Below are 12,175 nucleotides of genomic sequence, written 5' to 3' on the forward strand. Positions count from 1 at the left end.
GGTGGTGATAAGTAGATATGAGTTCCTTTCCATCGTTGAATATATATACAGTATATGTCTTCTGGTGAATATGAGATGTACTTGATATACCTTGTACATGTGCTATGTACTCAATGTTTATTGGTTATGGGTTTATGCTATAAATCTATGAATGTTAACAATCGGGAATTATTTTGTGAAAAAGTTTTATCTAATTAATGAATTAGTTGTAATTCTGGAGTGTTTAGAAGTTTTAGAGAACTGAATTTATTTGGGATTGTCTAAACAAGCTGCTGGGATATGTAGTACTACAGGTATAACAAGTTTGGGAAAAGCCAGCTCAGCTGCTTCCATGATAAGACACAAGGGTTGCTTGCAGTGGAAACAAAGATAACAATCTCAGACTGCAGTGTCGTATTTATATCTTCTAATGTAAGCTTTTACATTCTGTGCTGCACTACAAGTCCCTTCTAAACCTGTTAATAGTTTCAGGGGAGGAAAAAGTCAGATAACTTAAAAATTAATTTTATTTTTGCTAATTTGGTTATGTAAATGATGAATCTATTGTTAACTCTGATGAGAGTTCTTTCATTTTAGATGATTCTCGATTTAGGAATGATGGTGGATTCTGCACCAGATATGTCATGGTCACTGAATATGAGGTAAACCAAGGGTAAAACCAAGCACAAGAAGAACCATTATAGAACTGTATGGGTCTCAGCTCATGAAGCTGAACTAGAAGCCATCACTGAGACAGGGTACAAGGCCTGAGGGTAGGTGTTTGATATAGTGGGACTATGGTCCAATCTGGAGAGCGAGAGCTTTCTGTAGGGTTAATGTGAAGCCTAAAAGGATTTCCAGGCTGTTCAGATAGTGATGGACCCTGCTGCTGCCCCCACACAGGTGGGTATAGTCAGAAGTGAAGGCACACACCAAGGCTGATATGAAAGGAAGTAGAGGTAACTTGTGGGCAGACACTGCCATTAACCCAGCTGCAGAGGCTTAGGGGATATGCTTTACTGATAATTGGTCACTATACTAGGCCCAAAAAACCCCTTTTAGCTCTCTTTTCAGGTTTTACAACACTGAAGCACCAAAAATGGTCCAGGACTGAAAGAGGATGTACAAGTCCTGATCTCCGGTGGTAAGAGAGTATTGTTACTGATAGCATTTGTCCCCACTGATGGCATAAGCAGCTCATTTCTAAGTGCACTGTTTAGTAGTAGCCATGTGTGACCTGGTGAGCGGAGGATGGGCGGCTGCAGGATCTAGTATCACTACTGACAGATATATATGTGAGCCTGCATGGCGTGTCGTAAGTGAAAAGTATCTTTGAGCCATGCCCAGAGCCCTTGTACCTGTTCCAGGGATTGCAGGATAACTATATGCTATAACTATAACTTTAGTAACTACTAAAGGTGAGACGGTATAAGTACGTGCTTGTGTGTATAGTGATTTCTCTTCAGGATGGCCTGGGGCATATCTGGTGAAGAAAGCCATCACAAACGGGCTGCAGATACTGAAGATGTAGTGTGTCACTTGTATTTGTATTTTCTGTAAGGTACCCTCCTGACAGAAGAATTGGTTTTAGCCCATAGCAAACTTTCTTTGGGTCAGCCCCTAGGTTAGAGTTGTATTATGGTGTACTGACTGACTATGTGATGTCTTGGCAAAAACATTTGACTAATGTATGGCTTTGAGTTTTCTCCTCCCTCTCAGATTTTAAGTTAGTGGACGGGACCTATTCATTTGAACCAAGAGATTGATGACACATGAGAAATCCTCTTGAACCAAGATTTGATGATTCCCTTCAAGTGCTGCTAACTACTAATACTTCTATGAGACTTGACGGAAAGCCTAACTGTATCCATGCTTCACATTGCAAAGAAGTCTCTACACAAACAGCGATGAAGATTCTCCTAATGTTACTGTTATAGATTATTCTGGCGATAAGCCTGCATAGAACATTTGACAATGAGTGGGACAATAAGTTTTTTTTTCTTTAAACATCATATGATCTTGAATGAAGATTTGAATGTGTCAGCCTGTAGGATATGTACTCATAGCCCCATATTAGCCTCAGTCATGTTATATATAGCTGTTTTCATAACACAACAGGAAATGTTTGAAGTAATGATACATAGTGTTTGAAAAATACAAAGCAGACTGAAAATAACAGGCCAGAACTATGATTGAGATTAATTTGGAATACAGGAACATATGAGGGGAATCTGGAAAGGTCCAGCAGTAGACGTTAAGTCACTGAAGTACCTAAATATGAATTCCTGTATCCAATTATCTCAAAATGGGGGAATTGTTAGGATCACATCTTCCATCTTGTATTCTGTCAGCCATTTTGTAAGCTTTTTCTTATATAAGCTTCATAAGGATGTCTGTTTAGAGTTTAAGAGACCCCTTTAGGGGATAAGGTGTGTGGAATGTTGATGGTTGGGTTGTAACTCCTTATCTGTTTGTGGTGAGAATCTCATAACAGGTTCTATAACCAGTTGACCCTTAGCCACAAACCGGACTGGACAGATAGCATGTGATCATTATCTCTCGTGCTGTGATATGTTGGTTTACACATAAATATTGTAAATTCTTCTGTATGTCATGAGAAAGGTCATCCCAGGTTGGAGTATAATAATGAGATGCAGAACTTATCCAATAGTCATGTGCCACAGCTTATGTATAACCAATCGGGTCAAAGTCCAACCTGCTTATGTTTGTATAAATGCTAACTTTCTGTAACAATAAATCAGAATCCATTTTGATACACGACCACCATGTGTCTCTGTTGATTCTCCGGGCTAAAGATGGCGGCAGCCGATCTTGGCCTGTTAATTAATTTTCCTTTACAGACAGCATATCTCTGGGGTATTATGATTTCCCCCGACAGAAATTGGCGCCCAAACGTGCGGCTTGAGAGATGAGGAGACGATTTGCTGATCCCCCGGATGACCAGATTACAGGAGTGCTTGGAAATACAGATCCAACAAAGTCAGCGCTGCAAGGTAAGAACTTTAATCTTACCAGTTTGATCTGTGTTTCTAAGAACTTTTGTATTCCTGTCCGAGTGTGAGGTAAACACATATGTTCCTTATATAGATAGCTCAAGCTTTTTGCAAAGAACCTAAAAGAATATATATTGTCTGTAAAGAGGGATGGGAAATCTCATTCTTTGTATACTGTCCATGCTGTGATTTGATTGATACATCTGTTATAAAGTGTATAAGGCGGTACAGGCAGTCTCCATCCTTAGTTAAAAGACAGAGATTAGTTCAGTGAAAATGGGGAGTAATCTGTGTGATCCCCCAAATAAATCTGTGTGGTTCCGGGGAGTAATCTGTGTGATCCCCCAAATAAATCTGTGTGGTTCTGGGGAGTAATCTGTGTGATCCCCCAAATAAATCTGTGTGGTTCTGGGGAGTAATCTTTGTGATCCCCCAAATAAATCTGTGTGGTTCTGGGGGGTAATCTTTGTGATCCCCCAAATAAATATACCCCATATGAACTAATAGAGATGAGAGAGAGAAGTTGCCGCCCAAGTAAAAGAAAAATAAATAAATAAATAAATAAATAAATAAATAAATAAATCCTTAAGAGAGCAGGGGTTCCTAAAATAGGATTATTTGATAGTAAATTTTGGGAACCAAAATGAGAAAGGTCATCCCAGGTTGGAGTATAATAATGAGATGCAGAACTTATCCAATAGTCATGTGCCACAGCTTATGTATAACCAATCGGGTCAAAGTCCAACCTGCTTATGTTTGTATAAATGCTAACTTTCTGTAACAATAAATCAGAATCCATTTTGATACACGACCACCATGTGTCTCTGTTGATTCTCCGGGCTAAAGATGGCGGCAGCCGATCTTGGCCTGTTAATTAATTTTCCTTTACAGACAGCATATCTCTGGGGTATTATGATTTCCCCCGACACATATAATAGGCTCAGATACATCACTCAGCAGACAGTTTTACACATGATAGGCTCAGATACATGACTCAGCATATAATATTACACATGATAGGCTCAGATACATGACTCAGCATATAGTATTACACATGACAGGCTCAGATGCATGACTCAGCAGACAGTATTACATATAATAGGCTCAGATACATCACTCAGCAGACAGTTTTACACATGATAGGCTCAGATACATGACTCAGCATATAATATTACACATGATAGGCTCAGATACATGACTCAGCAGACAGTATTACATATGATAGGCTTATATACATGACTCAGCATATAGTATTACACATGATAGGCTTAGATACATGACTCAGCATATAGTATTACACATGATAGGCTCAGATACATGACTCAGCAGACAGTATTACACATGATAGGCTCAGATACCAGAGTATATCATGCAAGATAGGCTCAGACACATGACGCAGCAGGCAGTATTACACATGATAGGCTCAGATACATGACTCAGCAGACAGTATTACACATGATAGGCTCGTATCCATGACTCAGCAGACAGTATTACACATGATAGGCTCAGATACGACTATATTAAACATGATAGACTCAGATATACGACTCATCAGACAGCATTACACATGATAGGCTCAGTTACACAACTGAGCAGACAATATCATACATGATAATCTTAGATACATTAGCTGCACTAGACTTATGAGCAGTCTCTCTGTTATACTTGAAGTACTTATCACTATCAGGACCCGGCTTTGATTCTATTGACAAGAATACATTGGGGTTTACTAAGTGCGTTTCTGACAGACGACCTTGACTGTGTAAGCAGCAGTGCGCGCCGCCAGCACCAGGTGCGTAGCGTTTATACAATAAGCACAATACACACTGTATGAATCATAGAGCGGCACTTCACAAAGCTTTCTCACTGTTGCATTTCATGAACAAACCTTTCAGTGTCAAGTAAATGTCGGTTATGAGAAGGTAACACGACACTTATTATCCCCCATCTTCTGTTTACACAGCGCATTCCCCGAAAGCTGAGCAGCGGCAGATGATACCAGAGATTACAACACAACCAACACTTCCAATTTATAGCTCTTAAAGGCATAGTCAATTCCTGCCTTCCACAGAGTTCTTCTAACACTTAAAGGGGTTACAATTATTGATGGCGTAGTCTAAAGATAGGTCACTAATATGAGATCTGTGGTGGTCCAACACCTGGCACCCCCACCAGTCAGATGTTACCAGCACCTGCGACACAGTGGTGTAGCGGCTGAACTGAATCCTGCACTCAAGTGAATGGAAGCTGCTCTGCAGTACCTTTTCTGGCCACTACACAGGAAACAGAGCTGTCTGCTTCCTGCTCCATTCTCTTCTGGATCTGATCAGTGCAGGTGCCAGTTGATGGATCCACATCGATCTAATATAGATGACTTTTCTTAAAGACAGGGCATCAATATCAAGCCATAAACCCTAGGCTGTTCCCAAAACCTTCCCTCATCTACAACCCTGTCATAGCTTATGTATAGTCAACATCGCCTTTCTGTGCCTCAATGACAGGTGGCTATGCACCCAATTACTGACAGTGCCCAAACATCACTGACAGTATCAGACTGTACAGAGAGTCATGCTATTGACAAAGGAGGTAATAACACCCAGATATGAGAATATGGGAACACAAAGACTTACTATAAGAGACTTGTCAAGACAGGTGATGGCTCCACTATAAATCCAGTGACTCACAAGTGACATCTTCTAGAAATATCTGGATATCTTATAGATCTTCTCTTTCCTTTTCTTCTCCATCTGCCCAGACTACTATGACAACTTCTCCTGATGACATCTTAGGCCTATCAGTATTGCAGCTACTGCCAACCTCTATAGCAACACAAAAAAAACATGGCTTGAGTCCAGAGCCTAAAATAAGTTCTGAACATAGTCCAGACCTCCTAAAGTAATACAAACACAGACCCCAGACCCTTAAACTATTACAGTCCCCAGACCAGACGCCAGAATGGACCCTAACCAGCCTAAACACAACCTCCCAAATGATGTCAGACACTAGAGCCCCTAAATACAAACCTTGGGAAGACCCTTTAGACTGTATTCACACTGAGTAACGCTGGCGTTTTTTGTGCTTATTTTTGCACATAGCGCCGCGTTAACGTCGCGTAGCGCCGCGTTAACACCGGTCAACGCCACCGCAAAATAGCGCGGCGTTAACGCCGCGTATACGCAACGCTATGTGCAAAAATAAGCACAAAAAACGCCAGCGTTACTCAGTGTGAATACAGCCTTAAATGAATTCAGAGCCCGAAACTGCAGACTCTATATCAAACCCTCTGATATGTAGCTCAGACCAGACCCCATAAAGATAAGGGGGTTATCCGGTTTCTAACATTGATGGCCTATCCTGATCACGGATACTGAGACAGTGCGGTTTGAAATATTGCACTGCTCACACTCCGTACAAACGAGACGTAGTGATGAGTGCAGGTACTAAAGCGCTGCCGCATATACACAGTCCAGTCACATTAATGTGACCACCTGTCAAAATCCAGAATAACCACCTTTGGCAGAGCGGACCGCTGCGAGACGTGCAGGAAGAGAAGGGATGTTGTGATGATGGTCACTGGGATGTTGAGCCATGTCAACTCCAGTGCTGTGGCCAGCTGCGCTAGGTTACGCGGTTGAACATCCATGGCGCGAACAACCCGATCAAGGTGGTCCCACAGATTCTCGATTGTGTTCAAGTCCGGGGAATTTGCTGGCCAAGGGAGTACGGTAAACTCGTCCTGGTGCTCCTCTAACCATGCACGTACACTGCGAGCTTTATGACACGTGGCATTGTCCTGTTGGTAGATGCCATCATCCTGAGGAAAAACTATTGGCATGTAGGGGTGAACAAGGTCCGCAAGGATAGATGCATACTGGTGTAGATCCATCGTGCCTTCCACAATGATGAGTGCACCCAGATGACTGATGACACGTGACTTCTGCCATTGGTTATTTAACGGTGATGTCAAAAGTAGGCGGTGGTCACATTAATATGACTGGACTGTGTCTTTGGGGCAGAACTGCCCCACTTACCACTTCACTTTATACGGTGAGTGAGCAGCGTGGTTGGCGATATGTAAACAATTCCTTGAATTGTGTTGTCTTGGTAGCGGTGACCTGCGAAGATCCTGGGTGTCGGACCCCTGCAGATCTAATCTTGATGCCCTATCCTAAGGATAAGCCGAAAATGTTAGAAACTGGATAACCCCTTTAAAAAGTGGTTTGCACTCTCCGCCTTGCAGTTGTCCCTTTTAGCCTTATGACCTGCTCAGATATGAAATGTGACCTAATTGTGCAAGTTTCTCAGCAGTTACAGGACCAACATACCTTTGGTCATGTGACCTTAGCTGTGCAGGTCTTGTGGATCGCTCTGCAGTACTGCTGCAATCTGAAATGAAACCACATACTGTGTATATATATATATATATATATATATATATATATATATGTCTTTGTACACTACAGACAACTGACAGGTCCCTAAAATGCCCATTTAATAAACTGCCGGTGCCTGCAGGGTCTGTGGAAAGCTGGATGACAGTGGTTAGTGGTGGCTACAATGCAATCTGTCACAGAATAGTCTTGCTGGTGATATAGACTCAGCGGTCAGAATGAATTGTGTTTGGCTTAGAGCTTTATCTTCTATCCCATGGCTGTGACATTGATCCTCACTTAGAAGACGATCTGAACTGACAATCATCTTCTGGGAATTGTTCCCTTCTTACTTCTGCAATAATTAAAATTTCCTTAAATGTCAATTTCTGTAGCAGTGGAGTCCACACACGGAGTAATTATCCGGAGATCAGAGATGGACGCGCTGATGTCTCTTTCACCGCCCTTAGCGGCCGACTGCACGATACAGCTGAAAAACCTACTGTATATACGTTACGTGTGGATTAACTCTTTCATTCCAAAAAAGTCAGAGAGGTTATCAAAGTCCGCAGTGATCACAGTATTACTACTAACAACCATTTCTATTATCATGTCTGAAAGGTTGTCACAGCCCCGCCCTCTTTTACTGATATCACCAATATAATATAACTAGCTTTTACCCACGACTTCGTCCGCGGAACCCCGACCCCCTGAGGGACCCACCTGGAGCGGTGAGCAGGCTTGTTCCTTTGCCTTGTGTCCGCAGCGGGCCCTTCCTACACCTGTCAGTCCATAGACCCTCGGGACCCACTCTGCAGTCCGCTGGAACTGTTTACCTCCTCTCCCTCCTGCGCCCGGCACCCCCCTTTGTCCCTACCCGCTTCCCCATGTGGTCACTCCTTCCTCCCACCCTGTGCCCCTTCTCCTGTGTTACCTACTCTGTGCCCCCTTTTTCCCCCTACCCCCATCTTACCTACCCCGTCCCCCCCCACCCTGCGGCCCGCTGGAACTCTTTACCTCCTCTCCCTCCTGGCGCCCGCCACCCCCCTTTGTCCCTACCCGCTTCTCCATGTGACCACTCCTTCCTCCTACCCCATGCCCCCTTCCCCCACCTTACCTACCCTGTCCCCCCACCAGACCCTGCCGACCGTGTGTCCCCTTTCCCCCTACCAACCTGTGGCCCCGTCCTCACCACACCCTGGGCTTCCCGTGCACCGATGTTCCGACTTGTAGTGTCCAGAGACAGCAGACGCTGCGGGACAGCTGGCCGAACCAGCGTTCCAGAGCGTGGCGCAGGCGACCCCCTGTCCGGCCGCGGCAGAGTACTGCGGTCCCGTGGTGAGGCCACACAGGTGGGGTAGCGTATGGACTTGGCACTGCCCCAGAGTAGAGGCCCTTGTGCAGGACGCTCCGGACCTCTCAGAGACGCCATGTTGGTGTGGATGGCGGCTGGACGATAACTCCGCCCACATGGAGAAGCGGCACCCAATAAGGTGAGCTGCTGAAGGGGTTGGGATGACGTCATCCCAGGTCCTACAGCGTGCCAGGTCCTGCAGCGAATTGAATTGTGAGAAGCACTGGGCACGGGAGTGAATTGCAGTGGTGTACTGGAATTCCATGTGGCCTATCGTTCAATCCGGGACCCAAGGTATGTATGTGCACATTTAAAGACAAATCTGTTCGCCCGTGTAGGTGTGATGGAGGAACAAACATCCAAAAATCCAAACACACAAACACACATACTTTCACCTTTATAATATTAGTAGGATAGTAATATAATGACGTGATCAGACATGAGATCCACACACCTTATACTACAGTAACAGCTATTCATCTATTACTGCTGACAACCAGCCTCTGTATCATGTCTGAGAGGTTGTCACAGCCCCGCCCCCTGTTACTGCCATCACTGATATAATATGCAGTATATAATAATGTCCTGGATATACAGTGGTTAGTGGCCTCTCCTTGAACAGAATAAATTGTGGGAGAATCTGCAGGCATTTCAAGGCAATGTCTGGGTAATGCAGAGCTGCAGTAATGGTTGTCAGATGCAGCAGTCTATCACGGCAAACACCACAGACAAGGTTTATAGAGACGCAAAATTATCCGCCATTTATCATGGCACTGAATCCTCATCAGCTTTAGCGTATTAATTAAGAACGCCCCAAAGCCGGGGCAGCCGCAGTGTAATTGACAATCTGCAGCTTCATTCCCATTTACTCTACATAGAATGCAAGACAGTGTTAAGATTCCCCCCCGGGCGGCAATCAGTCATCGCTCTATTCATCTGCTAATAGGAAACAACGCAACGCGCCATTTATTGCGATTTATAATGAATCATTTCCACTTGCTGCAAAGATCTACCCACAATGCATCATGACTGAATTGCATTATAAAATCATCTCCAGGGATCGTGTACTGCTGAGCTTGTGTATCTAAGCCGTTCATATGTGATAATGTCTATTGAAATGCTATACCTAGGCCTAGTCTGCATGATACTGTCGGGTGAGATATTGTATCTAAGGCTATTATTTGTGCTACTGCCTGCTGAACGGTGGCATGAAACAAAAACAGTGATCTACTCTTGGTCCTCATTTTTGGGCAGCACATACCCTGTTCTCTCTGGTGCTGGAGGGACAGAGGTTCAGGTAACGGTTGGGTGCTTATAGAACACCCCATCCTGAACATAATTACAAATCACTTTCATTACAAAATCTAATGTTTTCTACCCTATAAACTATTTTGAAGTCCTACCACTAGGGGGCTCCTATCTTTTAAATTTGCTGTCCACTACCTGTTACTAGGTAAAACCTGTCCTTAGCAGCAGAGGCTGCTGAGACGATAATGTAGGAAATATATGGGTGAGTCCAGCAGCTCCTTCATAATCTCTGCAGAGTTACTTCTCGCCTCTCAGCTCCGAGCACTGCTCGCTGCATCTACTCGCTGGCGTCTCTTCACCGGGCATAGTGAGGTAGAGATATGGACCTATGATAACAGATGGTTGAATGAAAAGACATGTACATTAGTTAACTTTTCTGACTCAGAATGGGGATGAGAGGAGAGAAGGGCTTGTGAAAAGAATATGCTTGTGTAGTATATACATTGCATATATAAGATCTGTTCAGATAGTGCCATAACTAGCATTAAAATATATAATACATAGACATGTAAGCTCCACTGAAAACGCAGGTACCCTTTAACATAGTTTTGACATGCTAGTGCTAATACCCCATGCAAAGTGCCCCAGATTTGCCACCCATCACAATTCACATTGGGCCCTATTTTGAGCTGAGCCCAGTGGACATTCCTCCAGGTGGACATTGACCACACCAAACCACAACCTCTGCTATAGATCAGTGGATCTTGGAACTGGTATAGATTTCCATTCTATCACAAGGAAGGGAATGGATATGTGATAAGCGAGACGCAGGACAGGGGTTGTGGCGCACATTTGGTCTGCTGAGCTACAATAACTATATCATGTTGGATACCAGTGTATCTCTGTCTATCACATGTTATCCTGTGTGTGATACTGTATGATGAGCTGTGTATCCCTCAGGTTCATTGGTTTCTACTATCTTAGTCCTTTCTTTGGTCCTCTGACAGACCAGAACAACGGACACCCCTACGCCAGTGTGAACCTAGCATAAGACTTTCATGTGTTATAGTGTCTGCAGAGCCACTGTATCTAAACTCATACTTGCCAACCACTTGGAAGATTGGTGTGAAAAGTGACATCCCCTATTCATGTGGCCATGGCCAATATGGACAAGGCCGCGACCCTTGTTCTCATGAAGTGAGCTGGCCATGCCCATTTTTGGTCTGTGACCAGCGCAAAAAGTGCCCAAGTCACGTAAGAAAAGACTGCTAGCCCGGCAAATACAGGAGCATCCTACTGAGCACTTGGAAGTCTCCAGAAACTTCCCGGAGAATTAGCAAGTATGTCTAAATCATGTGCGATACCGTCTGCTGTGCCACTATATCGATACTGTGTGATAAACCAGAATATATAACCTTATTATGTGTCATACTGCATGCCAAACCCGTGTATCTAGCCTGGCCTGGTTCACATCTGTTTTGGTAATCCGTTTGGGGGAGTCAGCATGGGGACCCCCTGACCGGAATACCGAATGCACTGGCAAGCGGTGTGCAGTGAAAGCACACGGACCCATAGACTATAATGGGGTCCATGTGCTCTCCGTGCAGTGTCCGCATGGAACATGCGGACAGAGAAGTAGATTGTGATCTAATTTCATGTCTGCATGATTCGTGCGGGCACCGTGTGGAGAGCACATGGACCCCATTATAGTCTAAGGGGTCCTTGTGCTTTCACTGCACACCGCTTGCCAGTGCGTTCGATGTTCCAATGCGGACTCCCCCGAACGGATTATCAACGCAGATGTGAACTAAGGGTAACCCTGTTATGTCCTATAGTGTATATGCCGATGTATCTAACCCTATTACATACCTCCCAACCGTCCCGATTTCCGCGGGACATTCACGATTTGGGTGACATGTCCTGCGGTCCCGGCAGGAGGGAGGTATGTCCCGATTTCAACTCAGATCTGCGTCCAGAGGACGCAGATCTGAGTTGAACACATGTTTAATGTAGAGGTGGAACGTGAAACTGGGGGCAGATGAAGGAGAGGACGGCATGACACTGGGGGCAGATGAAGGAGAGGACGGCATGACACTGGGGGCAGATGAAGGAGAGGACGGCATGACACTGGGGGCAGAGATGTGGGGACATGAATCTGGGGGCAGAGATGGAGGGGACATGAATCTGGGGGCAGAGATGGAGGGGACATG

Source organism: Leptodactylus fuscus, chromosome 6 (genome assembly GCF_031893055.1).
Source record: "Leptodactylus fuscus isolate aLepFus1 chromosome 6, aLepFus1.hap2, whole genome shotgun sequence".
NCBI classification, from domain to species: domain Eukaryota; kingdom Metazoa; phylum Chordata; class Amphibia; order Anura; family Leptodactylidae; genus Leptodactylus; species Leptodactylus fuscus.